The sequence below is a fragment of the Sipha flava genome, unplaced genomic scaffold, assembly GCF_003268045.1.
Source record: "Sipha flava isolate LNK unplaced genomic scaffold, YSA_version1 277_pilon_pilon, whole genome shotgun sequence".
Lineage (NCBI taxonomy): Eukaryota > Metazoa > Arthropoda > Insecta > Hemiptera > Aphididae > Sipha > Sipha flava.
Window position 1 is genome coordinate 1,367,628 of NW_020272943.1, and position 6,000 is coordinate 1,373,627.

The following is a 6,000-nucleotide window of genomic DNA, read 5'->3' on the forward strand; positions in this document are numbered from 1 at the left end:
CATAACAGCAGTCTGATTGTTTCAAATCGGCCGTTTCAACACGAAAGCGTTGTATTTTATTGTGCTTTTCGAAAAATGAAAGACAACGTTAAGTTTAGTTATAATAATATACACGATCCAGCGCTGTTAAATCGTCCCGAAACTCAATTTTCAAGTCGTTTGAACGTATTTCCCGACAAATATGACGTAACGCGCTTACGCGGCTATTATTTCGCGATCTTCGGTTTAACGTTTTATTGCGTGATGATCTCGTCGGAAATGAACTCCCTCAAACCCATCACGGTTGGCGGTGGCTTCGGCAAGTGGCACACCGACGTCGGAAGCTTATAATTCCTCCCGGTGGGGTGCAGGAGAACAGCGTATACTGGAGAGAAGTGGTGAGCGAGAAGAAGAAACGACGTGGCAACGGGGAAAAATCGCGAAAACGAAGGGAGTTTGATTAGTAACAGAAATAAAAACAGGGAAAAAAAAGAAAGGAAAGAACGTGAGGTGGCAATGGCAGTCGATAGATTATTTTTTTCGGTGGGTGTAGATGATCAGTACACGAACGAAGGGGGTTAAAGGGGTCGTAAAAAAGACGATCGTTTCCTTTTTTTCCCCTACAACAGGCCGTCGGTCCCTCTTATTTTATTTCGTACGGCGACGCACATAACGGTAGAAAATGAGAAAAAGGGTTGGTACAGCAGCAGCAGCAGAAGCAAGCAATACAGTGAAGGGGCCATCGCAATTAGCCGCGGGTATAAGATAAATGAATCCACTTATTCCACGTCTCGATGTCGATTCGACGGAAGGGGTAAAAACGAAAAGTATTTCTTCGGGTTGAGATCAGTGCCCGACAAAATCTAGATTAATAGGGATCAAATGATAAAATCGCCTTGCTCGTCATCGTCGTCGTCCTCGTTGTTCGCCATCATCTCTATTCCGTCATGTATATTTAAAATTTTTGTTTTCACGTTCGTCCACGTGGTCTTGAAAAATAATAATAAAAAAATTAAAAATAAAAACACAATAATTATTAATTGACAAAATATTCTAAACACTTTCAGTTGTTTTACGCTCATTTATCATCAGGTATATTCATGTGGTACATGTAATATTAATAAACCACTTATTCGCACATAATTTGATTGCACCGAATGGTAAACAAAGCAAAAACCCATTAAACGTAAAAATTATATCGCACGAAATTTCCTGAAATAATTTATATTTTTTTTCAAACATTTTAACAAATTTGTATTTCGATTGATCTAGCAGAGAGTGTTATAAAATTAGTTTCTTGTAAAAGCAAAATAATCATAAAATAAAAAAAATACATCCGTGTTCATGCAGTGACAAACTTTAACGATCCCGTTGATGTGATGTATATAAAAAGAATGTAATAAAATTTAGGTTATGTTCATCAAACCGACACTATTATACTTACAGCGTCGGTTGATAATAATAATAATAAAAAAATTAATAAATTTTATAATACGCAAAATATTCTTTTTATCGTCGGCAGTTATGTTACGCAAAAAAATTGTACAGCCGCATTCGAGCAAGATAAACAATCGGTACGTTTTAAAGTAAGCGTATACGTACGCGATTCGTGCAACGCGGTTATTTTACTTTCTTGACTGCGAACGAATAAATTGTGTTTATAAAAATAATAATGGCTTATTGGCGAACATTTTCGTAAGTATGAAAATTCCTGCCGACGTTTTATAATTGAAAATAAACGAATGAATAATTAATTTTCCCGGGGTCCGACATGTTTCAATTTGTTATCGTCGTCCTTCTCCTCTTCCTATTCCTGCTCGTTGCATCCTCACCGTGGGTCGTTTGCCCCCGCGCACTCTTTAAAGAACCTTGAGGACCCTGGGGCCATATTGTTTTTTAATTAAAGTTTTTTACAAGTCTCGACAATTTCGACAACTTAACTCTTTAAAAACAGTAGAGTAGGTAGATAACGCCAGGGTCGCGTGAATCGCCTGAAATTTGCATACGTCACTTTTCAACACTAGGATCAACTTGTCCTGATAATCTTCAAAATACGCTTTTTCCGCGGAGATTTATTGCGAATCGTGACGCACGAACGGGATTAATGGCTCTCGAACTCGGGGACATTTGTTTTGTTCCTGGCAAATGTAAATGATTTACTCGAACAAACGTACAAGAAAACGGCACTTCGTATGTTGCTTTAAAAGTCGTCTGAATGTAATACGTGTAGAATAATACCGTAATATACGTGATATACATATACGATATATTCGCGAACGAACGGACGGGATATTATCATAAAATTAATATTTTGCTGCGACATTTTACTAAAAGTTCTGTTCGACACTCAAAACCCGACATAATAATACATCGAATCACGTTTAATGTATTATACGATTTCGCTTTGTTGTGAAATCCAATAGGATTATTAATCATCTATTAATGTTTTATCGAACAATGATAATGCATACGTAACGTGTTTAGACTTTTTACATACAATCGTAACTCGATAAATTTGGACAAATATAACTTTCGTTTTTTTTAGAACAATTAAAAGTTCTCGGATGATATTATTTGACGGTGTGTACGAAAAAAAGACAATGCATTGGAACAATAGTTATCGCCGACAATGTTATGAATCGACGAATGAACGGTTTTAATTCGAGTTAATATCGTAACATTTTCGTGCGGTATCGGTCGTGTTTCGTTCGGTAATGAAAAGCGCTGATCCATAATTACAACCGATTAAAACATTTTAATATCTTATCAATAAAAGAGCGCATTGTAATTTCAACGTGTACCACCTTATATCTAGGGCGTTCAGTCTTACAAAACGTAAACGTTCGACGTGCGCATGGCGATTTCGCGTCACGCATACTACGGTAAGCAGTTGACTATATTATAATATTAACCATTGAACTCGTTAAGAGGTAAATTGATTGTAAAAACCACGGGTGTTAATGGTGAACACGTCGTAATTTGCAAAATAAAATATTTAACTCGTAATGTTGCGGAAGCTCGTGGCAGTGTATTCTCCTTGCACCCTTATCGTCCTCGGATTAAACTGTTTTGCACGGAAACTATTCCGCGGCAAAGATGATAATTTAATAGTATGAAATTCTTTTGCCAGTCGTCGCGGATATTTCTCTCGGCGATTTCCGATTTTCAGTTTTCACGCTGATCGTCCTTTTCTGCTGCGGTGCAACTGCAATCCGTCGAACGATATTGTTGTCATCCTTTCCCCCTCTTCCCCCACCACGTCGATGTTTCTACGATGCTTCGTTTCGATCGAACGAATGTAAGTTATGACACGAGATGCACCGGGTAAAAAAACAACCACGAACAAGACTACTAGGTCTACGGAAATTGGCGAAGCCGGGGATTTTATCCCGAGCGTAAAATCATGTTAATTGTTAAAGGTGTACATTTCATTTGTTATTTTTTTTTACGAGCCATACAAGCAAAAAATTAATTTAGCACAATTTGTATTCAATGAAATTTATAAACACATAAACGTTTTTGCATTAGCCATTATAACTATAAATGTAAATCAAATAGTTGATAGATATCAGGTAAGAATTGTAACTCCTTTTAAATTGTTAAACCTAATGAGGCGAAAATGACGTGACTTCACGAACGGTCGTCGTCAAATAATGAATTCGATATCTAACAACATTATCGAATTATTAATTGTAAAACGAAAGACTGTTTCTGTAAATCAATAAATTATTGAAATATAATATATATATTAATAAAATATGAACGTAAACTATGGTCCATTTTCCCTCAAATAATAGGAAAAAGTATGTTACCTACCGAAAAGAGGGCGAAAAAAACCGCCTTCGTATTGGGCACAGTCTTCTCCCCTGCCGTTATTTCAATTTTTTCCTTAATTCTTCTCCACTCTGTACTAACCCATACGAAGAATCAATATACGAGTTTAATCACTTTATATTTAACTGTCCTTCCCTTCTTCCTAATAGACAACTTCTTTTTTCATTCTTATCTTCTCTTGGCTATATAATTCCTGACTCCAACTTCTCCTCAACTCCCGCTCCATTCCTATTATTATTATATTTATCATTAATTTCATCAATTCCTCCGACTTCCTTATTTAATTGTATACATAAATATTTCTATTTATTTTTTTTATTTTTTTATTTATATTTTTACTTAAATTCTATGTATAACTAATCTAATTGCATTGTTGTATTGTTTACAACATAGGCAAATTAAATAAAAAAATAAATAAAAAATAAAAAAAATAATATCCTTTCTGCTTTATTCAAACTCAAGAATAATAGAGTTAAAGCACACTAAGTACGGTTTAAATATGTTTGTTTTCATATTTCATTAAAGATATTTGTAAGGTCTTATCCAGTTTTTAATCCAATCCAATCCATACATATATTTAATGCACAGTCCACATATTATATACTCATGTAAAATAATAATAAACAATCAAGCATATAATAATAGACTGCCACTCGTATTACCCCGAAAATATAAAATACAATATCCCAACTAATCAATATGATGCCAACAGACCAACAATCACTGTCAACCTCATCCCTTTCCTTAAAGGTGCTGGACTCGACAAATTAATTTAAAAAAAATAAAATGATACCTAGATACAGTAATTTTTCAATAATTTAACCGGTGAACACCGGTGAAATATTAGTAGTAATACACTATACATAAGTTATAAATTGACAATAAATACATATTTTACGTGGTATGTGCATTTTATTGTTGTTATACAACAAATATGATTGCTTTATTTATAAGTTATGAGTTATGAGAATTACAAAAAGAAAATATCGTTAAAGGGAGGGGTGTATTTGTACGTATACGCGGGTATACGGCGTATACTCATCAGCAGATTTTCGATATTCGGCGTATACCTAATGTAAAATATTATTTTACAAGTATACGCTTCTAAAATAACTCGAAAACAAAAAACTAATAATAATTTAATAGTTCATAAGAAAAAATCGTTATGAACCATGAAATCGATTGAAATATTTAGCTATTGAAGATTACAGTGTACGCTGTGTTTAATGTATTTTGGTTAACTGTAGTGAATAACATTGAATAAAATAGTATGGAGTGTGAACATTCATCCCATGGTTCTTAAATTTGCATCATGTAATTTATTACGCACTACAAATGTATATCTTGTGATGTTATATTTTATAGTTTTAATAGAAGTTATAAACATATAGTTACAAAGGATTAATTACATTTTTTCGAACGTATTGAGAGAAAAGAAATTGTCGAGCGAAGCAAGAAAATTTATTTTAAGATTAATATCCATATTTTTTTAGTGCGTATACCCACAATATATTTACCAATACACCACTGATTAAAGGTAATATATATATAATATAATATTTAAAATATGTAATTTTATTTTACATAGTAATGATTTCTAAATACTACATTTGAAAACGTTTCAAATTTTACACTAATTTAAATAACGCAAAACGCTAAACGGAAAATTTTTTAAACGTTTAAATTTGTATAACGTTTAAACGCTTAAATTGAATAACGTTTAAATTATTTATAGCGTTAAACGCTCAATTGCTTATAACGTTTAAATGTCTCATAACGGTAAACAATATATATTATTTTGATTTAATTCCTGGTCAATACTTAGTGAAAATCAAATAAAAGACAAGCGAAACTTTCAAAGCACAGAAAAGTATTAAAGAAGAACTACACAAAAGTCCATTCTAAGTAGATCCTGCCTTAGATAAAAAAAAAAAACACAAATATTAAGGATTCACCTGATTTAAATATTAACAAAAATTTTACTTGTAAATTTTTAGCCTGAATTAAAGAAAAATTTGAGTCGCCCCTCCCCCTAGAAGTAAGTATAAATACGCCCCTGCACCTACCTACCTACCTACCCTACTCATCCAGCGACGACGGACAAACGATGCACAAGAGTAGACGAAAGGGGTAGGTGAGTAAAGTTTTGATATGCCGCACGATGCACGGCGGGCACTTGTCAAAGTA